Raw genomic sequence first — 25198 nt, 5'->3', positions numbered from 1 at the left:
TACTTGAATACCCTTCTCATTTATAACATGACCAAGAAATTGTACTTCGGACAACCAAAATTCACACTTGGAGAACTTGGCGTATAATTTCTCGTTCCTTAGGGTTTCAAGTATAACCTTAAGATGAACTTGATGATCTCTTTGGATTTTGAGTAAACAAGAATGTCATCGATGAAGACAATAACAAACTTGTCCAGGTATGGCTTGCAAATCCGATTTATCATGTCCATAAAAGCTGCTGGAGCATTAGTGAGTCCGAATGGCATAACGGTAAACTCATAATGTCCATATCGGGTTCTAAAGGCTGTCTTAGGGATATCTTCTTCTTTTACCTTCAACTGATGGTAACCAGATCTAAGATCAATCTTTGAAAAACAGCTTGCTCCTTGGAGCTGGTCAAACAAGTCGTCGATTCTTGGTAGTGGATACTTGTTCTTGATCGTGACCTTGTTTAGCTCTCGGTAATCTATACACATCCTCATTGATCTGTCTTTCTTCTTTACAAATAAAATTGGATCTCCCCACGGTGACGTACTTGGTCGTATGAATCCTTTCTCTAAAAGCTCATCCAACTGTTTCTTTAATTCCTTCATTTCCGTAGGTGCTAGGTGATAAGGTGATTTGGCAATTGGTGAAGTTCCCGGCATAAGGTCGATCTTAAATTCTACTTCTCTATCAGGCGGGGCTCCTAGTAATTCATTAGGAAAGACATCTTGAAATTCGGACACGATTGGCACCTCCTCCATCTTCTTTGGTTCAGGTTCCTTGGTTACATAGGCCATGAATGCGAGGCATCCCTTTCCTATGCAATGACTTGCTTTGATCTTGGAAATGATTCCTACTTTTCCTCCTTCCTTATCTCCGGTTATACGAATGGTTTTGTTATTAGGTGTTCGAATGTCGATAACTCTATCATTACATATGATACGGGCCTGATTAAACGATAACCATTCCATACCTAATAATACATCAAAACCTGCCAATGTCATGGGTAACAATCGTACAGGTATGACGTGATTGGCTAGAGAAATTTTGGCATTATCTAAAGCTTCGGTTATTCTACTTATACTTCCATCAGCAGTTTCTACTTCATAATGTTTATCTAGTTTAACTAAGGGCTCATTTAATAGACTACAAAATTTATAATCTATAAAGCTTTGGTTTGCACCCGAGTCAAATAATATTCTAGCATAAACATTATTTATAGGAAACATATCGGTGATCACGTCCGGTATTTCTGCTGCCTTCTGGGTGTCTAGCATAAAGACACGAGCGTTTCCTTTCTTGGCATCGGTCTTCGCACCGCTGCCACTAGCACCAATCGTCACTACCGTTGGCTTCTTATTTGGACATTCAGTACTATAGTGTCCCTTCTCGCCACACTCAAAACATACCCCGGTCTTCTTCCTACAATCTGTTTCCGAATGTCCTGGTTTTTTGCAAAATCGACATACAACAGTGTTTGTTGGTCGAAGACATTTTCCGAAATGTCTCCTTCCACATGACTTGCAAATGGAGTGACTATACACAAATCCCCCTTCTCTTTTCTTCTCCGTCTTCTTCATCTTTCATCCAACACCTGTCTTTCCATCATCTTTCTTTTTCTCATCTCGATTCCTTAACATCCCGTCCATCAAATATCTAGCCAACTCCATGGCAGATTCTGTGGTAGATGGCATATGTGAACGAACATAATCACGGATTTCGATTGGTAATCCGTAGATGTATCAAGTCACTTTGTTAATTTCAGGAGTGACTAGATGAGGCACAATTCTACAATACTCAAGGAACTTGGTGTTATATTCCTTGAGGTTTGTTCCTACCACCTTATGATTCCATAACTTCGTTTGAATCTGATCTATCTCATTTATTGGGCAAAACTTTTTCAATATCATTGCCTTGAATGTTTCCCAATCCAAATTATACAGATTCTCTCTACCCTTGATTCCGATCAGGGTATTCCACCATTCTAACGCCTCCCCCTTGAACATCTGGGAGGTATACTGAACCTTTTCTCTCTCTGTGCACTTGCTTATTAGCATAACTGATTCCATTTCCTCCAACCATCAGAGGGTATGTATCACTCCTTTATCCCCGTGAAACTCTTTGGGGTTATAGACTTTAAACACCTTGAAATCACAACCTTCGTGTATTTTGAGTTTCTTTGTTTTCTCAAGTAGGTCGTTTTCAGCTGTTGAACTTGCATCACTTGTTTCTTTCTTTCTTTCTTTCGGATTCCTTTTTCTTACTTTCCTTCTTTTCCGACTCTTTCTTAGATTCTTTCTTTGATTCTTTCTTGGATTCTCTTTTTGAAGTAGCGGTTTCACTTCTACTTTGACTTGTTCTTTTATTAGATTGAGAAGCGAAACGGCTAGGATCGTTTTTCAATATTTCATAAATCAGGTTCACAACTTCTTTTATTAAGTCGCGGATACCAAGCACATAATTTTGAGGTATAGCTTGTATATTTTCCGCGGTAGCTTTTTCTTGCAAAATTTTTTCAATTGTCTTTCCTTTATTGTTTACTTGAATTTCTGGATTACTGTTTGCTTTAGACATGTTGTTACATGAATAAAACAAGATTTAGGAAGGACACACTTTATATTACATTATTTATCTTACAAGAAAAAAGGATTACAACAACCACAACAGTACACAACTATGATTTCTAATCCTTAATCCATTTTGTAACAAGATTTTTCATCTTGTCACATTTCTTGGCAATCTTTCTCCCCATTCTATTTTTGTCCACTTTCTCATTTCTCAGCTTGTCCATCATTAAATTTGGTGGGTTCGGATATCCCGTTGGTGCGGATGCAGCTGGAAAGAGATAAGCATTTTCCCTTAGATAAAGATTCGGATTAGCAACGTATGCGTGCATTTCTTCATCGAGAATATTGCTAGTATAAAACTCCTCGATGAGATTTGCCTCTTCTCGAATCTCCTTTGCTTGTTGGGAGATTGAAGGTCTTGGTCCTAAATATGGAGGAAAGTAAGGACTCTCGTTTTCTTCTTCCTCCTCCGGATCCTCCTCCGATTTATAAGGATTCTTGATTAGTGATGAGTTAAGTCTCTTTTTGTATGGCATGCTAACCCTCATTTTTGGTTTATGACTGGGTTCTGCAGATGCTGGTGGGGTCTCGTATTGATAGTTCAATGGTGGTGATCCAAATTTCAATCTCCTTTGATCAGAGTGACAATTCATCCAGCTTGATGACTCCGATTCAGTTTCCTGCTTGATCTTGCTTTGCACTTCCTGTTCCTCGGAAGGATGGTATTTTGGAATGTCGGGGGGGTAATACTGGGAATGTTGTCCTCGGTGTTATCAGAGATTTCGATTGAACATTGTTGACTGCCTGGGAGATACACGGGTTAGCTCCCATACGGTAACACTGGATTGATTGGTTGATTGTGACTGAGAAAGCTAGTATAATAACTATTGCTACTTTCCATATCGGATGGTTTGTGATTGATTGTCGGTATTGATCGAATGGCTACTCGGTGTCTACGGCCAAAGTAGTTAATATAAGACATCTGCATTTAGTTAGATTAGGGATAGAAGGTTTACCAATCCTATCTTATCCCTATGAATAATAATAATAATCATAATAATGGTTAAAGCCTAGGTACTAATGTTTAATACCTAATTCGCTGAAACCGATGGCTCTGATACCAATCTGTCACACCCCGACTTAGAGCCTAGGCGTGTGACCACTAGTTGGTACCTGTTTTGTAAAAATATCAGAGTTTATGGGTATATTTTAGTGGAAGACTTTAGGTTGAATATAATATTTAATTTACATTGAAAATTTACTCGGGAATTAAATACCGAGTATCAGTTTACAAAACATATGTTTCATATTACAAAGATTTATCAAAAACGGAGCCGTCTTGTACGAGCTTCTATCTTTATATAGACTCCAATCCTTGCTAATGCTACTTATGTTTAATTACCTGCAATGGGTTGGAAAAATACGTCAGCTATATGCGGGTGAACACGTATGACTCAATAAAACATTTTGAATAACGATTACAATACAAATGTAGTTTTCTTGACAATCTCAGCGGAAGCATTTCTACTTCCGGTATATGTACCACTGCCCTACACACACAACGGTATTCCCCAAGCCAAACGGCCCTAAACTGAGAACTGGTCATGACCGTTTAAGCTCGCGGCTTCATTGCCTTTGATTGATTGATTGAGCTTTAACAGTTATGTTTGGATCCAGACACATGCGTATTCGGTCTGAGTTGATATTATTCTCTACTTTGTATTATAACGTTTTTTAGAGATTTCATTATCTCATGTAGACATTGATTGACTCGTTAAGACAAACACCCGTTCGTCTCATTGAGTATAAACATGTTTTGACTGATTGAAAAGGTTAACGTATTCACCTATACCGTCGGTGTTGGAAAACCTTGACTGATTGATTGATTGATTGTGAACGATACTTAACCTATACATAAATAGGTTTGTATGAAGGTTTTGAATGATGTTAAGTTATGATTGTAAGCTTAACCTTGAAATCGTTTATCTTTGATTGTGAATGAAAATACTTGTTTTATGTGACGTTTGATATAGCATGCTTTGGCCTAATAGATTCTATCACGTTGGTAAGTTTCTCCAGGTAAGTAAACGGGTCCCTCGGTTGATTGGGATTTATACGAATTACTTTTTCTTAGGCAAGAAACTTACTACTAGTGATATCTCCCTTCCAGTTACTACATGCCCGTCAAAATATATCTTTCGTTTAACATTACTTCATCATGAAGTAACGTTTATGAAAACATGATTGTGAATGATTTGTAAAATACAATCAAGGTTAAAGGCCATAGCCTTGATTGATAATCTAAGTTATAATTCAAATAACTTAAACGTAACCCCTACCTTAACGCGGATACTTAGATAGATAATAAGAAAAAGGCAGGATCTTGATCTACTTGCTTATGTGATTGCTATTTGATTATAACTTCGTTTCTTGCACGAAATACGAGAAAACAACACGTCGGCTTATTAGGGCAACCGGGCACGCCTTTCGATGTTAACTATGTGAAAGTGGAGGTGAAATGGGATGAGGAAAGCTCAATACCCGTCACCCCCTTTTATAGGCTGATTTCGTACCCCATTGCGATACGCGATGGGGTTCTTGTGACCCGTTGCGTACCGCGGCGCCGCAACATTACGCCGCCTTATGCAGTGGTGACACGTGGCCTGTCACAACGTGCCACGTGTTGACACGTGGTTGGACACGTGTTCGGTGACTCACCAATCCCATCGCGCTACGCGATGGGTTATTTGTTACCCCGTCGCGTACCGCGATGGGAGAAGATTTTCAGAATTTACAATTTTAGTCCCTATACTTTCTAAGTTAGTATATTTAGGCTTAAATTAAATAGGGTAAAAGACGCGGTGTTACACCGACACCGTCACCGTCACCGGCTCTGGTTGGCTAGACCCGGACGCCGACATGAGGTTTTAGGGCCTGAGGAAGTTGGCATGCATGTTTAAGTTCGGGTCAGGAAAAATAAACATATAGTATAAGTTCGGTTGGTTTTCAGGTGTTCGGGAACCATTGCATGTTTACGCTCGGTTGGTTCGGTTGGTTTTGCGAACCATGGTATTGACCGAAAGGAGGGAATGGTTGGTTCGGGTGATTCGAGTTGTTTCTAGGATCCATTTTTGTATGTTTTTTTAAGAATTGATTAATGGTTTATATGAAATGGAGATGAGATTGGAGGAGAGAAGCATATGTATATATATATTGTTTTAATTAATTATTTTTTTATTTAATGATCGTTGTTTTAATGGTCATATTGAATATAATAATAAAGTTGGGCGAGTAATACTCATCGCCCCTATCGCCCCGGGGGGGGGGGGGGGTTCCAAACAAAAGTCGCCCCTCGTCGCCCCATATTCGTCGTCCGGTATGCATAGCCTAAGATAAAGGGTAGACTAACATTAATTCGTCTTAGTTGAGTTGGTAAGTCACGAAACGAATATTTTAAAAGCATGGTAGTGGGTTCGATTGCCATCAACAACATATTTTCATTAATTTTATCATTTATGAAGGGGAAAATTTGAAAATGAAAACTTGTACACTTCGCGGCCTATTTAGAGGGTCTTTACATTTTATCATTATTCATGAAGAGAAAACTATAAAAATGGAAACCTGTACACTGAATAACACGTGGAAAAATTATTTTGCTTTAGAGAGTCTTTACATTTTATCATTATTCATGAAGAAAAACTTGTAAAAATGGAAACTTGTACACTGAATAACACGTGAAAAAATTATTTTGCTTTAATACTATATTTAGATTAAATAAATTGAAATATTAAAAATGGAAACTTATACACTGAATAACACGTGGAAAAATTATTTTGCTTTAATACTATATTTAGATTAAATAAATTGAAATATTACTAAAAATTGAATATGTTATGAATCATTATTATTGATGATAAAAGATTCACATTGTTAACCTACTTGTTAATATTATCTATCAGTGGGGGTTGTCCAAATTGTTCGTCCTTATAAAATTAGATAACTATTAGTACCATATTGATCTCAAAACCTCAAAAAGTTAGGTTTGAAAACTATTTGTACCATACTTATCCCAAAACCTCAAAATGTTGGGATTGAATTGGTACAACGGTACCTGATTTGATACCAGTACCATTTATTCATCCCTATATAAAATAAAAATGGAAAATAAAAAGTAAACCTCAAAAAATTATGATTGAAACTATTGGTACCATATTGATTCCAAAACCTCAAAAAGTTAGGATTGAGTTGGTACAACGAGGCCCGCTTTGATACCAGACCATTTATTCATCCCTATATAAAGTAAAACGGAAAAATAAAAAGTTATGATTGAGCCTATGATGAAAACATGAAAATCATATGGAAGTTATTTTTCGGAAATGATTTCCATGCTAATCAGCATTCCGTAATCCAAGTTTGGGAATTTTATAAAAACTAGTCCCTCAACTTTGCATGACTTTGTCATTCATTCCACAATTTGATCTTCTGTCATTTATTTAACCATTTTAAATCTAAGCCATAAATTGATATTAAGTTTTAGTCCAAACATAATTCTTGAACGACGCACTTTGTTTACTTAAACTATATGCACTAGTATAGGTAGTTAATAATAGAAAAAAAACATTAGAGGAGATAAAAACAAAGAAAGAGTGACAAAAAAGAAATCATTCTTTTTCTTCAAATTGAGCATTTGCATTGACACAGCAGATATGGCTCTTATGTGTCTCGATCCATACCGCGTGCCGCAAACAACTAAAAGAAGTTTGATAGGAATAAATTGAGTAAAAGGAAATGTACCAAGTATAAAACTTATAAAAAAGTAGAAGGGAATTAACTGTTAATTCCTCATATCCCATTCTGTGTCTGTTGGCCTGTAAAACGTGGAGAAAACGATACATCCATTCATATACACATAACACTCACAACCATAACGTGTCTTCCACCATTGTTGAGACGAATAGAATAGGTACTACACTCTCGAATGAATAATTTATAACCCTAACTCTGTCTAATTCTATTGAGTTTTGTGATTCTGAGATAGAGTTTGCAACAACGGTACATGTATAAATAATGGGCTTTATAGTACCTACACTTCACATCATGTGGTATTATAATAGTTCTATTCACATGTAAATTTATGGTTGTCGACATTGTAAGATTCGTTTTGGTTTTGAATTGAAATGTTTGAATCGGTAGGACTGATTTATAGTTTTCTTAAATCACATTGTATTTGATGAATAATCGTATGGAACCGTTTTATAAAATTTGGAAGCACGTACTGTATCAAAATTTGTTAGCATATTTGTGTGGTCCCTACTGTATGGAGAGTTTTTCAACGTCTTTATTGCACGTGTTATGGAATTGAATACAAGTTCTGTTTTTTCGTCTTTTCCTCTGAAATCATGACTAGTGTCATCTCTTTCTTCTTTGTTTCTGTTATGTTTTTCAAACTTAAAATTTGAGTTACTTGCTTTTACAAATCACATTTATAGAAGAAATAAGCTGGGAAGTGTTTTGCTGTAGTTTTTTTTCTTTCTTCTTTGTTTCTGCATTAAACTTTTATCTTTTGCAGCATACCCTTTGTGTGGTCTCACTGTCTCCTCTCTACGAATTCTTTGATACTTGGCTGTCCTTTTAGCAACACTTAATGGAGCTTAGAGTTTCATCCCGAAGGCCACGCATGTCACATGAAAGTTATCCTGATGATAAACAAATCAGTGATGATGAGGATGATCGCAACCATAAGCATCGTAGAAGGGACGACACGAGGTCTCGATTATTAGAGGATGAAGTCACAGGACACCTATATACAAAATCATACATAAAGGGAAGTAAATCCTTTCAAAACGGGCGTCTTCGTGGAGAAACTGGTTCTCAGTATAATGAAACATGGAAAAAGTATAGTTTTATACTCTGGATGAAGAGATTTCTGTGAAGTTCAACCAAAAAGGACCTCAGATTTCTAGAGGATTCTTAGACGTAAAGCAGAAAAGTAGGTTAAACCTATCATTTTCTGGGCACCCTGGTCCTGTTAGGGGTTTAGCAACGGTTTCAAATTCTCAGGGTCAATCCTGGAACCCATTTGGATTGGATCGAGGAATTCAAAATGGTGGTCTGGATTTGTTTCACCCTATTGGCTTACAAGGAACATACAGACCAAGTATTAATTCTTCTTTGAACATGGGACTTGCAAGACAAATGTGTCAGGACTTTGAGGAACAAGGTTTTTGTCTAAGAGGTGACATGTGTCCAATGGAGCATGGGACAAACCGTATTGTTGTAGAAGATGTTCAGGTATCCTATTATATTTAACCGAAGATGCAAATTGGTCCTTTGGAATATATGCCTCATGAATATTTTTTGACCTTACAAATGCTTATTGTTTTTTTTTTAATTACAGAGCCTTTCGCACTTCAATCTTCCTATTTCACTTGATAGTGCAACTCTATCTATAGCACCAGTTGAGACAGGACCTACACCTGCAACTAGTGTCGTGACAAACATGTTATCCAACAACAAAGGCGCACATGGAAAAAATATGAAGCATGGAGTTGGTGACATTGATTCGGCTGCTGACTTTTATGATCCTGATCAGCCTCTATGGAGCAATGATTCACATACATCAACTGTTCAATATTTAAGTCATCCAAATGTTGGAAAAAATAATTCTTTGCTGGATCATGGTTTAGCTGGTGATCATCTTTTTGGTCAATCTGATGGCTCTGATGATGAACTTGTAACCTCTAGTAGGGCTGTGACATCACTGAAAACGGGATCTTCTCTACAGGGTAGAATAACCAGAAAGAATAGAATTTTCAAAGCCACCCCTTCAAATTTCTTGCAAAATGAGACGATGACGAATCGTACTCAGAGTGAAAATAGACGTATGAACCGTAAGCCTTCACAAAAAGCGCAACTTACATTATTTGTTAATGGGATTCCTCACCAGAATAACAAAAGGGAGCTCCTACTTTCACATTTTCAAAAATTTGGAAAGGTTATCGATATCTCTGTTCCTTTAAATAGCGAGCGTGCATTTGTTCAGTTTTCTAAAAAAGAAGAAGCAGAAGCTGCTCTTATGGCACCTGATGCTGTAATGAGTAATCGCTTTATTAAGCTGTTTTGGGCTAACCGTGACATCATACATGATAACCAAACAGTTAGTGCCCATGGATTGAAAGTTTCTTTTGTTGCAAACAAAGTATTATTGCATAATAACAAAGGCTCTCATGCCCCTGTATCTGCTTTTAATCACCCAAAGCCTATAGTTGTCGAGGGCAAAGAAGTGCATCCCCCTTCGCAAAAGAAGCTGGAGAGTTTGGAGCTTTTGAAGGAGGAACTTAGGAAAAAACAAGAAACACTTGACCAGAAAAGGAATGACTTCCGACGCAAGCTGGCTAAACTTGAGAAACAAGTAAGTTTTGATTTTATACAAATTTTATAAACCATGTTATAATTTGTTAGTTTACATGGAAGTACTCTTTTCTGCAGGCTATAAGTCCAAAAGGTGAAGTAGCATCTGAACAGCTTGCTAAAAAGCAGAAGTTGGGGATTCCTGCTGATTCTGTAAAGGCCACATCCCCAATTAGTGGTGGTGGTGGTGGTCTTGATGCTGTTGTACCACCAGTACAAGATGAAGCGGCAGGTACTGCTAGCAACGTGGGACCCTCTGGGAAGCAAAGTTTCAAAAAAATCTTGCATTAGTACTTCCAGAATCTTCAAGCTTGAAATCATCTTCACTTTCATTGGTCAATCTTGGATCACCTGTTGGCAACAATCGGTTCAAACTGGATAATCGTCCAACTGCGTTTAAGGTTGTTCCGCCTCTACCAGATGGTCTTGCTAGAGTAAGCTTCCATTCTCGGTTTCTCCATTTTTACATCTGAGTTGAGATTGCCTCCAGTTTTCAAAATTTTTGTTGAATGAGTTGATGACATTTTGTGAAGTAGGGCACCTAATGCTGAAATTGGTTGTGCAGGTTTCCGTGTTGAAGGAACACTTTGCACCATTTGGCGATCTTTTAAAGGTGCAAGTAGATGGCATTGAAACCAAAACTTCCAATGTTACAGCTCAGATATATTTTAGAGCGCGTCATGCAGCTGAGAAGGCGTTTTTGGGCGGTAAATCCTGGAAAGGTCACAATTTGCAATTTGTGTGGCTAAATTCTACCGATTCCAGGAAAGATGATGTTGCTAAAGAAACTTATAAAGATTCTCCTAAAGCTACCGCCCAACAATCATACACATTTGGAGATGGGGATTCTGAGAATACCAAAGGAGCAGCTGTTAAGGATCATATGGAACCTTCTGAAACTCATCAATCTAATTGCATTAGCGTTGCCGAATAAGCCTTATAAAGGATGACACGGTGTACAGTACAGTGAAGTAAATGGTATATCAGCTACTTTAGTTAGTTGCCATAGGGCATTAGTTCAATTTTGTTGTCTCATGCGTGCAGTTTGTAAAGTGATTTTTAACTGCTAGTTGGGATGCTTTGTTCGGTTAGCCATGTCTTCGTGTTTGTCAGGTTCGCCACAAATCAAGGATTATGTTGAAAATTCGACTAAATGATTTTAGTTGCGTCTTCGTATTTGTCGTATTCGCCAGCCAGTTTTATCAGTTTTACGGTTTAACATTTGCTTGTTTGAATTGATTTTTTTTAATTTTTTTTTAAATTATTATTTTGTATCAAAAATAGTTATGATTATAATAATGTTTCACAAACTACATATTTTAAAATTGAAAAAAAAAATCCAAATGGTTTCGAACCTGGCCAAACAGTAAAATTATCAAAGCTGAACCGTTTGAATCTCAAACCGGCTAAGCAAGTTAAACAACTTGCTTCGGTTTGGACAGTATTTGTTCCTTCGTGTCACAACTTTCTGTGTCACTTTAAGTTGATTTTATTTTTGTTATTGGTTAAAAACTCACAATAACCATCTCTAAGACCCATCGCTATGGGACGCCCTTCGGGGGACTTTTTAGGCGACGTGGGCGCCAAACACCGGCGTGGGGCGCGGACAAACCAAGGGCGACGAAGGATTAGGCAAAGCAATGGCCGGCGCGGTGATTGAATTTGGGTGGGGCCCTCTCGGTAGCTCTCTCCATCTCTCTCTCACACACATACATACATATGCATATATATAAATAATAGGGGCGCCCTTGGGGCATTAAACCATAGCGGGGCATCTTTGGAGTGGGGCTTCGATGCCCTCGATGCTTACGTGGTGCTGACATGGCACGGTGGAGGGGCTTCGAAGCCCCCCACCATAGAGGATGGTCTAAGGGGGTGTTTGGGATTCCTTACTTTCATTAACTTATAAACTTTTTGAAAAGTTAATAAGGTGTATAAAATGTTTGGCAAACCATAAGGCCAATGAATTTTAACTTATGGAGAAGGCAAAATAAAGGGGCTTTGAAAAGTTAAGAATTTATAACTTATTAACTTAATAGATTTGATTTACCTATTACACCCTTCTAACTCTCAAAATCCATTACACTTCTTTTAAAAAAGAGTGTCCTTTTTAGTCATTTTGGTTTTCCCCAACACATAAGTTAACCCAAACATCTTCGTAGAAACTTCTTTTAAAATATTCACAAGTTTATAAGTCCTTTTAACAAAAAGTCCATTTTCACTTAAACAAGCAATCTCAAACAAACCCTAAATGGTTGATCATGAAGAATTGGGTTTCCTTATTTTTACCTCCTTATAAGTTATTCACTTTATAGATTAAAATAGTGTTTGGGTAATTTAACTAATTAAACATTTTAAAGAAGGAAAAAGGAGTTTTCATAAGTTAGGATTTTGTAACTAATGAAAAACTCCTTATATAAGGTATAAGGAGGTGTAAATAAGGAATCCCAGACATGCCCTAAAACAGATCTTAGTAATTCATCATTTCTAATTTCTATAAGGAACTATAATTAGTTTACATCTGTAATCATGTAACGATAAACATAAATCTACTGGTGTACATACACGCAAGAGCCAGAGCAAGTTCAGGGGATGGTCATGTTGGCAAGCATAAGCCGCTGCTCGGGAGGCAGATGGTCTTTGAAAGCAACACAGGTATGATGCATCACCTTTAACAGAAACACACTTGTGTCTTTCACTGATTCATCAAGCGGCCCTTGGCTCGAAAAGTCAATAGCATTGGTAACATATTCATGCATACGCTTAGTTGAAGTCCATATAAGCGAAACCACCGAATCGGCCACTACCGCCCAGTTACTATCATCTAACAGTAGAGAAGTAAGGGTTACGGGTAGGTCACTCAATACAGTATTAGGTTTTACGATCAGAAGTGGCATATACTTGGACAAGCTACCGCATAGCAAACTAATAAACTGCATTGCCTGCAATAGAATAAGAATAAATTGCACCTCATTAGATGGATAACATACTTCATGTGTAATATGTTGATTTAAGAGGCTCAAAACTATAAAAACATTTAATGTGGATTTAAATTTCCCTTTTCAGGTAATTATAGTGCGTGATTAAAGAACTATTACTTACTGTTGTTGGGTAACTTGTGACACAACTAATTTCAGCAGCAGCAACAAGCCACTGTCGTTTGGCACTTCCTTCAGCATGCTGCAAAGCCATCACTACTTCAACCAAAACATCCCATATAACTGCATCAATATATACAAACATTACTCATGCAAAAAAACAATTTTATATACACAATTATATATGCATACAAGTTCAAATGGCAGGTATTAGAACACTAACCATCAGATCTGAAGTTTAGTATGTAAGCTTTTAGTTTTGACAGTTCGATTAGCGAAACAGAACCCATCTCCACCAGTCTGGCTCTAGCTATCATCTTTTTCTTTGCATCAAGAAACTGATGACTTTCCTGACTGAAACTCTTCTCTGGAATCTGTACATGGTAACAACTGAATCAGCTTAGGATATCCAACGACAATAGGGCCAAATTTTCAAAATCTTGATAATCTGTGTTAAATATCATATATGACTTTATAACAGATCTATTAGTAGGTTGTATTAAGTAACAGTACACAAGTAAATAGATTGAATCTACAAAATGGAAAGATACGTCACCTGCAAAAAATGTGGCAACCAGTCGGGACGGGCCTTCCCCAGACATCTTACTGCTTCAGACCACTCCTCCCTTTCATAAGTTCTGTTATTTTCTGAAAATCTTAACCCCGAAAATTCTGGCAACAGTGAAAAGAGCAACTCCATGCAATTCTCAAATTTAGGCATAAGTTTTTCACAATCAAGATAAGCTTCTTCAAAACACAAGCGAACACCCTTCCAGAAAGATGTTCTTAACAGGCTTTTCTGTTCAGGATTATAAACTTTATCAGACGAAAAAGGTGACTGTACAAAGTTTGCCACATCATCAAATAACTTTTCAAGTCTAGATCCAGAGAATATCTTTAACGTGTGGCAGGTGAGAAAGTATGCACAGCTGCAGGTTCATTTCAAGCATTTTGAATCTCGAGAGGTCAAACAGCTCATCAAGGAAAGTAAGCAAAGCATCAAAGTTGCTGCCATGAACCAAAGAGAATAATAAACATTCCTCCCTTAGTTTTCGGTTTTCATGATTATTTTCTCCTTGTGATATTTCAGAAACCTGCTCTTCGTATCTCATGCACCTTCTAATGATTGGCCCCCATTCAAGCTGTGGCAACCTTGGAGCATTGGTGAGACATCTCAAAACAGTTGCAACTGTGTTGACGTGTGAACATGTAGCAGTCTGATAACAAACAAGTGAGCACAAAAGTATAATGTCAACAAAAAAGTATTTATTAAATTTCAAAATTAATATTTTCAGCGAGGATATATGAATAAAAATTATTAATACTTTAAGGTTCCACACAGCTGTAGGTTAACGAGCAGTTATTTAGAAGGCAGTTGAGGCTTAAAAGTATTATAAAGATAGGCTACGCACCCCAGAGAAGTTCAGATTCATTAGCCACAGACTAAGTTTCATGACAATGCTATCCTCAGGGAATGATTGGGATGTAGAATTAAGTTTTGCTCTGTCTTCATTGTGAAGATCACTAGACCATATGTAATGTCTAAGAAAAGAAACTGCCCAAGAGGCGTAGTGTTGCAGTTGTTTGTCATCAGAATGTGGAGCAACAAGAAAGATATCTTGTATTAATGATGTCAAATTTTGCTCCATAACAGAATTTGAGAATAAAGGACCAGTAATGTATGAAGAATCCTGTTGGAAAACCAGTTAGCAGTAAAGTTCAGTTATAAAGAAGCTACAAAATGCAACTCATACATTTACAATGCTGGATAACTAAAGGTAGCAAAACGCTGAAACGGACAGGTCAAAACAAGCCGGGTTACATTGGCCTTTCGACTCTTGACATCTCTTTTTTTTTAGAAAAATCATTAATCACTAGTGGGTTGATTAGGACAACAGAAAAAACTATTGTTATAATAATAATCTAAAACATTGAAACTTAGGAGGCTAATAATAGAATTTGGGCAACTTTCTAGTTTCAGCCCGTTCAAATTAATTTAGCCCATTTGACCCATTTGAAATGAAACAAGCCCAAATGGACCCGTTCGAAAGTAAACGGGTCAAAATTTGCACATTTAAATGTACCTTATGTTTGGAATTAGATGAAGAAAAGGATAAAGGGCAATGAAGAAACAAGGTCACACCCCCTGCTCCTAATGCATTTACAACTCCAAGCATTGCACCCAAATGCATTAAAGGTGGCTGAGAATTTGAGTATATTTTCTTAAACATATCTAGCAAATCCCCAACACACTTGGCATCCAGTGAATGGATCCCTTCATTAAAAACACATCCAAGAAAATTTCCTGCTCCAACACAAGATGCCATCAACAAGCTCTGACGGAAGGTTCCAGAACTTTTGGTAGAAACCAGTTCGTTAATGAGGTCACGATACCCACTCACAAGATATTCCAGCTCAGCACCATCAATCAATTCTACTTTCTGGGAAAATGATACTACAAATGGAATTGCAAGACAAGCCCCCGTTGACAAAACTGATTCTAAGGGATTCTCAAGAGAAATCCATGATATACTTAAGTTTTTTATCTTCCTAACTGCATCTATATGCCCTGTTCTGTATATTGCAGTAACAGAACTTCCTAAACCAATGATAAGTCCTGAAACACCCCATATATCTTCCTCTACATAATCAGAACTTGGGTTAAAAACGTTTGGAGTAATATCTGGATTAGTAGTGTTTGTTACTTGGGGGGGAAGTATTCAGTTAGGGTTTGGAGAATGGTAGTTGAAGATTGTGCATACTGATCTATTAACCGACATAAAGTCCTAACAATCTTTCCAAGTAATTCGATTTCATGTGCCTCGTAAGATTCTTTATTCAAATGGTGGTCATCTCCTGCTTGAAAACGTGTAAGAAGATCTTGACATGAATAACCTAAAGCAACTCCACAAGCCCCTCTTACCAAAGTACTTTTACTTGTACATGCAACCTACAAATATGTGTTAATAACTTATCATTTAATATTCTTTTTTATAACAAACGGAGAAGTTGAAGGTTTACGAAAAGGGGCAGAGATGTTAGTACCTCAAAAAGTGCATTGACATTTTGAAACTTTTGTTTGTGATCAGTTACATGCAAGCAACTTGAGATAATTCCAAGCGAAATTGCAGCTGACCACTGTCGATATTCATGTTCATGCTGAAATAGCCAACTCAGCAGAAACTTCGAGGCACTTGCTTTTGAGGCATGTGCAGATGGGGGAAGAACCTGCCATGCCACAACACTAAAAAAATTACCAAAAGTAATCATATGCTAATCAAGTACTAGGAAGAAGAAACAAGAATATGTTTTCTGTTCGTCAGCTATGTTTTGCTTTTGCTTGTGATTTGTTTTTTTTCCAACTTATGTGTTATTGTATTTTGGTATAATTTCAGTTTTAGTTGGTTATTAGAAGGTTGTATTCAGTTGGTTTCTAATTGTAGAATTGTAATACCGGTCAGAGGTTCAATCAAATTCTCAATCAAACAATTTGTAGTCCTAGCCTTTCAGTATTAATAAATATTTTTTGACAACTAAAAAAAAAAAGAAAAATGGTGTCTCGAATTCTGAGTAAAGCAGCAGGGTAACATTTACCAAACAAAGTGCACCCACAGCAAGTCCAATATTCTCAGCAGACCTAGGGATAGATTTCTCAGCTATTTGTATCATACACTGCATGAACATCATTATAAATAAGAACATCACAGTGATAAAGATAGGGTAGAGTAATATATAAAAAATAGATGAAAAGTTGAACCTTGAGAATATCATCTGCTGCTTTGGAAGTTGTATCCAGCACACTAGAGGATGCCTTAACATTCATTAATGTTATGCAACCCTGTAGCCAACTTTTCAGAAACGGTTTCCAAGATTGCAGTGACAGAAGTGCAACTATTATATTCCTTGACAGCTGTAGTGAAGCAGCTATCTCCACTAATGCATTCTCGTATCTGCCATGTAAATCGTGCAAGGCCTGAAAACTAAGAATTGCAAATGTAACAACATGGTGATAATATAATGATGACAGTATCACAACTATACTACATGTTTTACCTTCGATCCTCCTTGATTATTTTCACCTTTTGCACTGAAAGAAAAATGAAATAGAGCTGCGCCTGGGAGTTCTCTTACTTTACTATTAGCTCCTGCAAGTAAGATGGTAATACAGCATAAGCACACATGTTGTATATATGCATACACACTAATTTTTGCATTTTATGCATAATTACAAATATTGTCATATTCATACCTGAAAGGCCAATAACCCGAGGAAAGACATCTAGCAATTTCTCAATCTTATTGGCTGGTGCCCTTTTCTCCTTTACTAGTCTTCGCCTTGTGCTGGGAATAATTTAAAACAAAACAAGAAGCATGTCTCAGAAACATGATATATTAATTAACACTCGAGTATAAAAAAAAGTTCAAAAGAAATTAACATGTGCTCGTGTGTTATTATCTTCATTTCAAACTTCTCCATGGCCTCAAGAACCTTGAGATCAACCTCAGAAACAAGCACCTCTATGTTCTTTTCCCTGAAATCCGGCAAGAACTGTCGAATATGAGGTACCTAAAAAGTGTCATAAGGTTCAACGAAAACAACTCAGCCAATCTAGAATAGAGGCCGTCAAATAGATCGAATGGTGCATCATTGACTTTTCATAAAATCAGACTAGAAATATACCTCATAATGAGTTAATGCCTCAAAAGCAGTTACTCTAGCATCTACCCATGTAGGAATATGACAAGAGCGTTTGGATGTGGCAACTTCCCATAGTATCTGCAAAACAAGTGTTGCATTTTCTGGATATGCTTCAGCATCCATTGCACCCCATCTTAAAAGCAAGCATGTGCTACACTGAAATGAAGTTCAAAATTGTTAGTTAAAACAAGTTTTTAAACGCATATACACGAAGTTGTTTGGACTTACTTCTTTGCAACAATTGGATCTGTAGAGTAGCTAGAGACATACTTTGCTATGACGTGCCAAGCAGTATAAAAATCTGGATAACATTTAGAATAAATATTTTCAAAAATCAACTGATCTAATAATAAACATAATCTCTCAAATCATATAAAAACAAAGAAGCACACTATCACTTGTGCCATCAACACTCACAACATTTAATCAAGTAGGTCTTACCAATCACATCAGCTTCACAGAGAAGGGAAAGGCTTTGAATACCAAGAGCTTTAATTATAGCATCTGTGCTCTCAATGCATGCCTACAAATTGCATGAAAAAATTAGAGAGCAGAAATATGGAAAAATCAAAGAGAAATTAGTTACAAGTCCTACCTCGACAGACAAAATAATGTCTACACCCCTGTCAGGATTTTTTTGGCAAACATCCCGAATAGTAACAGCCGTGCTTATACAAATACTTCTCTCGTACTTGAACAGAGTGAATGCTTCTGGAAGTAATAAGCCCTTACAAGAAAAAAAAATTTATAGTAAAGTGGTAACGTAGAAAATAAAATTCATAGGTAAGAATAGTAAATGCTTCTGGAAGTAATCCAAACCTGCAAACTTCCAAAAACACGGTCGCTGATCTCCCAAGTCTTACAAAGCAAACGCAAAGCAGTAGCATATAACACTCTAGAACACAATAAGCCAAGAAAAATGTTTATTTAAATAGACAACAATCATAGAATTTGATACTAATAACATTGCTACTAAATATTCAAAATTATGAATACAAAAACGAAAGAATATATGCATAGGAAACATACGGATTTGCATCTTTTTGAAGCATTGGTAAGATTGTCTGAACTACAAGTGGTATCATTGCAGGATGTGACACAAGTGAGGGAAGCATTTTTAAAAGTTTTAGCTGCAGCAATTGCTATAAGATTAATAGAAGTAACAATTAAAGTTAAAGAATAAAGGCTAATAAGATGTAGCATACCAATATGTCATGGAAGTCTATTTCTTCAGATTTACCAGAGAATACGTTATGGTAAAACAAAATTACTAGAAATAACGGAACACCAAGTTTGGGATCCATATTGCCAGTAACAGCTAGGAGATCTATTGCAGAGTCCCCCAATGTAGGATGTACAATTAGAACACTGGCAATTGCACCAAGCAGTGGCGGAATATCTACAATATATAAATATTATAATTCTGTTATTAAAGTCATTAACAAATAATATCTTGGCAAAAAGAAAAACCAATATTACCATGTAGAAAGATCTCCTGTGACTGAGATTTAGGAAGGGGAGATTTTTGACTCTCAACCATCCATTTACAATAGTCTGTTACTGAAGGTGTCCAAGTTTTCGCAGAATTCTGTTTTTCTTCTACAACTTTATCATCAAATGATACCCATTGTAGATAAAAAGAACCAGATAAGGAAGTTTGATCCTGAAATAACAGCAGTCCATGGTTACATACTCAGATGTCCGTCCCATTGCAACATAATGAAGCAAAAATGCAATGCTATGAATTAAGATACCGTGTTTGAAGAAAGAAAAATGATTGCATATCCCCTAAAAAGGGAGTAAATAACTTCACCTGAAACCACAAATGACTGAAGACCCTAAATAGAATGTCTTCCACTCTGCTGACACGTGGAAACCTTTCTTCCATAAGCAATTCATTTACGGGAGTAACAAAGAAACTAGCAGAGAGCTTTCCTAATATAACAAGCAACTCAGAAGCTGCTTCTTTAACATATTTGGAAGGAGATGACATAAGATTGATGGCAGGAAAAACAAATAAAATCTCTTCATGCAAATCAATCATCGTTTCTGCGAGTGTAGAATATATATCAGCTGAATAAAAAACACAAAAAAGAAGATGCATCTCGAAAGTGTAACATAAAACAATTTTTTACTCTTCACTAAGCTAGCAAACACCTTTTTAGCAAGTGTAAGCTTATTGCATTCTAAAAAGAGCACATAAGTGAGTCAGAAAAATCTGAGCATATTTACCATTTCTGTTTTTCCACTTTATAAGATCAAGAACCAACTTTAGTATTGATAATTGTATGTGTTCCAGCTCTGACTGAACGAGACTAACAAACAATGACAACATCACAGATGATACTTCAGGTATAAACTTCAAACCAAGCTCTGCCTGCACAACTATTAAATGCCTTGACATATCAAATATGCACTCTTCTCCACCAGAATACTTGTGAATATCTGTGCACAGTGAAAACACCATCTCTAAAAGTTCTGCTCCGCATAATTGTGCTTCATGAATCAGCTGGTTGTCAAAGATTAAGTCATACACCATTTCATATATTCAAGGAAAAATACCATAAAACGCCAACTGTTTTTTGTTGTTATGAAAGTTCCTTAACAACTTTTAACACGTAAAATTCCCTGTACATGCTAACTTTGAGCACAAACATGAAAAAAATATTTTAAACAAATGTTTTGTTCATGAATGAGTTCAAGAACACATTTTTGTTCATTCATTTATGTTCGTGAGCGTCCGTTTATTTACGTTTGTTTAAATTTAATAAATGCATAATTATTTATATTTATATAAATATAAACATAAATACATATGTTTGGATGAATTGTGATGTATTAGACTTGTTCGTTTGTGCTCATTGGCTATGCAGTCGATATCATCGATATATTGGTCCCTTCGTAAAATATCAGTTATAACATCGGTCCCGATATTATCGGTGATACTGACCAATATATCACTGATTTTCCCGATATCAGATTTTTAAGTCTTAAATGTCAGATTTTTTGTTCGTTTTTGTTTTTAATAATAATAAATGTTCATTTAAGCTTGTTTGTTTATGTTCGTTTGTGCTTGTTTACGTTCATGAACTATTTGTTTAATTTTAAATGTAATGGATGAACATGAATGAATACGAACATGCCTATTATCTAAATGAACGAACATGAACAAATAAAAAGCTGTTCGATTATGTGTTCGTGTTAAGTTAAAGTTAGATGAACAAACACGAACGCACCCTCGTTTGCGTTTGTTCTGTTCGTTTACATACCTATGACAATATCCATTTGTTAACAACTATGATTCACAGTATTCATATCAAACTTTTAAATCCAAGAAGGAAACTCAATATTGTAAAAAAAACACTTGCATCTTATCATTTGTAATTTTAAGATGAGTTATATTGAGTTATATGAAATTAGTGGTTTGTTATTTATATTAGAAAAAAATTCACGGGTGTGTTCAAAATCAGCATGTACAGGGACTTTCATGTGCAAAAAAATGTGGAGGAACTTTTGTAGGAAAAAAATGAAAGTATATTGATTTTTTATGGTGATTTCCCTTCAATATACAAAAACATCATCTAATCGAAGTTTAACTAACATACCACACCATCACCGGCCAATTGGCTCAAAACCGCAACAAATGCATCCACTATAGTCCCCATGAGGTAAGAAGAATTAGTCACATCCTATGAAAACATTATCAGGAAAGAAATCAGTATGCAACACTATGATGATGAAAAGATTAATAAAATCAAACACAATAATAAATTCACTTACTTCTGCACTATCACAATGAATATACTTAAAGCATCCCATCAACATCTTGAAAACAGGAATCGCATCGTGAGAAAACGAACAACACAGTGAAGCAATTGAAGACAAAAGATTCCTCGCAAACGACGCAGTCGTCGCCGATGACGATATTTGTACGACCAAAAAGTTTAAAAACGGTCTCAAGAATTCACAAACTGTTTCCATTCCCAAATGCCTATTCCGCATAATAAATAAAACCACCTGCCGCACGAGCTCCGATTGAACCTCCGTTTGCGAAGAAACAATCTAACAACCATCAAACATCAAACATCAACACATCAATGCATCATAAAATTAAGCAACAATATTAAATTAAATTGATAGTCAAATGAATAATATTCAAAATATACTTTAACAAAAAGATGAGCCTCGGGTGATTGAAACCGAGACCGAAACGAAGCATTATCATTTTGAACCCTAATTGAACGAGAAACCCTAAGGCTTTAACGAAAACATTAACGAAACGGGAATCGGAGCCTTCGAGAGCAGACTGGAGCTCCAATAACCCGCGAGAAGCATCCAATTTGGAGTCTTTAACGAGTAGGCAAAGCTCTCGGACTGACTGATCGATAACTGCCGGTGAATTTGAGTTGAGGCATTGAGCAACGGCGTGTAATCCGGATTCGGATTCGGGTCCGGTAGATGAACGGAGGGTGTGGAATATGGATGTAACGGCGAGTTTCTGGCGTGACGGTTGAGGTACACGTGTTCTCTCGAGGTAAAGGTTATATGAGTCCATGGTGGTTGTAGACGGAATATTCGCCGGCGAGAGGTGTGTAGCGTTACCGGGAGAGGACGGTTCGCATACTTGAATTTGAAGTGGGTTATGGTCTGGGCCGTGGATGATCCGGGAAACATAAAACTTGTATACGAGCCTCACGAATTAATAAAAGAAACAAACTAATTTTGTATTTTATTCATAGCCCAACACAGCCTGTCTTTTACATATCTTATTTTTCCTCCATTTCCAACAAGTAAAAAAAAGACTAATACCAACTGTGGAAATCTTTAAGCCGTTAGCAATTTATAAATGTCGGAAAACCATTTTTGGAAAACCATTTTATTGAGTGTTAAACTCAATTTGTGTGTGTTTATGATGAAAGACATGTAGAATAGTCGAAGCACCAATTTTTTGAACATTAAATTCAATTTATGAGAAATTATGGAGAAAGACATGTGCATTTGAACATGTCTCGTGCACCAATCTTTGGAACATTAAATTCATTTTATAGGTATTTATGGCGAAAGACAAGAAAAGATATCGATGTTCATTTTTCTGTAGTATTAAATGTGACATGAAGTCTTTATTTATTGTTTTGTGTTTACTAAGTTTCCAGTTAGAAATCATTTGATTTCGATAGAGACTAATCGAGTTTTGTTTGAGAAATCAAATCTTTGTTAAAAATGCTTAAAGAGAGATTATAATAAACACTTTTGAAGTAATTTAACAGTCATAAAATAAACCATACCTTTTCTTCTTATCCAGCTAAGTGAATCTTGAATTTTTCAAGTGACCAACCCAACCAATTTGTTCCCTACGGCCTCCTGCCTTAACGGTACTCTTATGGCTCCAGGGCTCCAGGTTTTGCAAAATGCTTAAAGATGAACATGGTGGATAATAAGAACTGATATATTTACTTCATAACTGTTCTTCCCTGGGGAAGAACTTCTTGGTACTTACATAATACTCTCCTTTAGCAAGGAGATTACTCACTCACACACATGATTGATATTACAAGTAGAGAGAAAAGAAAAAACTAGATGAGAATGTGATGCCTAAACTTAAAAATCATTCCCCTTTATATAGGAGGAGAAGATTTATACAATGGACTAAAATGCCCTTATAATTTCGTCATGCATGACGTTTTTAGTCGACATACCCATGTGTTGGGTCCAGTTCTCTGATGTCTTCGTCAGAGTAATAGCTGTAAAGATGAGGGCTATTATTTTCTTTTGTACTGCTTGAACAGTATTTGCAATTATGATTTTCGTAAGTGCTCTGAAGCTCCTGACATAGTCTTTCTTTAGTGACTGGTCCTGCTTCTACTTTATTAAAGATGATTCTCTGCTCCATCTTTTCTAAAGCTTCTTTCTCGTGCTTTGGTAGTGGAAGACTACTGAAGCTGGTAATTATGCAGTGGTGACTGTAATAGTTCACTTTATTAAAGCTTCCGGCTTTTATCTTCTGCAAATTTTCAAGAATTTTTAGAAGACTTCTGACTCTTATTTCAACCCAATTGCTCGGATCTTCATATTTTTCTTCCTTGACTTTGGATGGATTTACGGCTCTTGTTTTAGCAAGACCGATTTCTAGATGATGGTAGCTTTGGAAGGATTTTCCTTGATGCCAATCTGGGAGTATAGAAGTACACTTGATGAAGATGTTAGCATCTTTTGCTGCTGCAATCTTTTTGCAAAAGTTTTTTATGGCTTTCTTCATTCCTTCAGCCATTAAACTAATTTCTTGTAAATTAGAGGCATGGTAAATATACTTAACTAACCCAGCAGAGAATGCTAAGGAGATAAGTTCTGGGCTTGCGCCTGGTCAAAAGACAATTAAACTTTTAGTAGCCTTATCTTCTGTGTAAATGTGCTCGGATTCAAAGTCATTTTGACTCAAAGACCGCGCTTTAGACCATAATGATCTAAATTCATCAAGAGATACAATATCTTGGGATTCTTCTTCTTCTTTCTCTTCAGAAATTTTTAATTTTGAGAGAAATGGGGAAGCTTTTCTGTACTCAACGGTTCTTTCTTGTTATCCTGGTTTTAAGGGTTCAGGAAAATCGTTACCGTCAAAGGTATTTCTCTCTTTCCAAGATTTGCTGAATAGCGAGTGGCTTCTTATTGGGCTTGTGCTAGCGTCCCATACTTTTTAAATGGATAGCTACTTCCATCCACGTAGCGTTTGACTGTTGACCAGTCTTCGAATATCCCCCTATGCTCACCGTCAAAGATAACATAAAACCTTATTTTGGGATTTTCTGGTCTCTGGGTAATTTGAGAGTAACTTGGTCTTGGTGAGACCTCTTTAGTTTTTGGCAAACTGTCAGCCATCAACGGATTTGATTTGTCTTTACCAGAGCCGTTTGCTTCTGGACTAGATGAAGATTTTAGTTCTTCATTTACTTTTCTTTTTGCTTTTTCCCAAAGCAACAGGAGTAAACGGACTTGTTTTTTCTTTACTCTTTGCCGTTTGAAAGGGAATAGATTCAGATTGTCTCCTTTCGGATTCCTGCTCTGAATTGGCAGTTGGTTTTAGACTTTCGTCATAGAGTGATATTTTTTCTTGAATGGATTTTATTTTATAAGAAGAATTTTTTCTTTGAGGCGCAATGCCTTTAGTTCTTCCATGGGTTTTTTCCATTTTTGGAAAAGAATTGTTTGCACCTTTTGAGGGGGTTTTTGGCTCCTTAAATAGGTGAAAAAAGGTGTGAATAGTTTTTTCACGTTTTTTGAAAGTCTCGTGTCAGAAAGTCAACCAGCACGTTCTTGGTTCCCTCGAGATGCTCAATGTCGAAAGAATATCTAGAGAACCACATTTGCCATCTGACTAGACGGTCTTGCTTATTATGTCCAGAAATTTTTGTTTTAAGGAAATAAGTAAAGTTTTTTTTTATCTG

The 25198-nt window shown here is 36.5% G+C and overlaps 2 pseudogenes across 2 annotated transcripts; one reads left to right on the top strand and one right to left on the bottom strand.

Annotated features, from left to right (window-relative positions):
• The first annotated feature begins 7722 nt into the window (after positions 1-7722).
• Positions 7723-11131, top strand: LOC143622334 (zinc finger CCCH domain-containing protein 41-like; annotated as a pseudogene). The gene is made up of 4 exons (XR_013151681.1): positions 7723-8843; positions 8950-9963; positions 10041-10396; positions 10528-11131. The product of XR_013151681.1 is annotated as a zinc finger CCCH domain-containing protein 41-like (transcript).
• A 1410-nt stretch (positions 11132-12541) lies between these two features.
• Positions 12542-22450, bottom strand: LOC143622333 (protein RST1-like; annotated as a pseudogene). The gene is made up of 25 exons (XR_013151680.1): positions 21926-22450; positions 21540-21821; positions 21365-21448; positions 19992-20268; positions 19573-19808; positions 19239-19422; positions 18965-19158; positions 18789-18889; positions 18579-18654; positions 18355-18486; positions 18201-18282; positions 17988-18060; positions 17742-17910; positions 17497-17627; positions 17310-17401; positions 17114-17205; positions 16818-17033; positions 16655-16732; positions 16106-16288; positions 15145-16010; positions 14473-14751; positions 13617-14277; positions 13284-13434; positions 13065-13183; positions 12542-12904 (listed from the first exon to the last, which is right to left on the bottom strand). The product of XR_013151680.1 is annotated as a protein RST1-like (transcript).
• Between the last annotated feature and the right edge of the window lie 2748 nt (positions 22451-25198).

Source organism: Bidens hawaiensis, unplaced genomic scaffold (genome assembly GCF_021521415.1).
Source record: "Bidens hawaiensis isolate Kalapana, Puna unplaced genomic scaffold, B.hawaiensis_p1.1 tig00003115_1, whole genome shotgun sequence".
In the NCBI taxonomy this organism is placed as follows: Eukaryota; Viridiplantae; Streptophyta; class Magnoliopsida; order Asterales; family Asteraceae; genus Bidens; species Bidens hawaiensis.
Note: the sequence above shows the minus strand (reverse complement) of the source record. Positions and strands in the feature narration are given on the sequence as shown.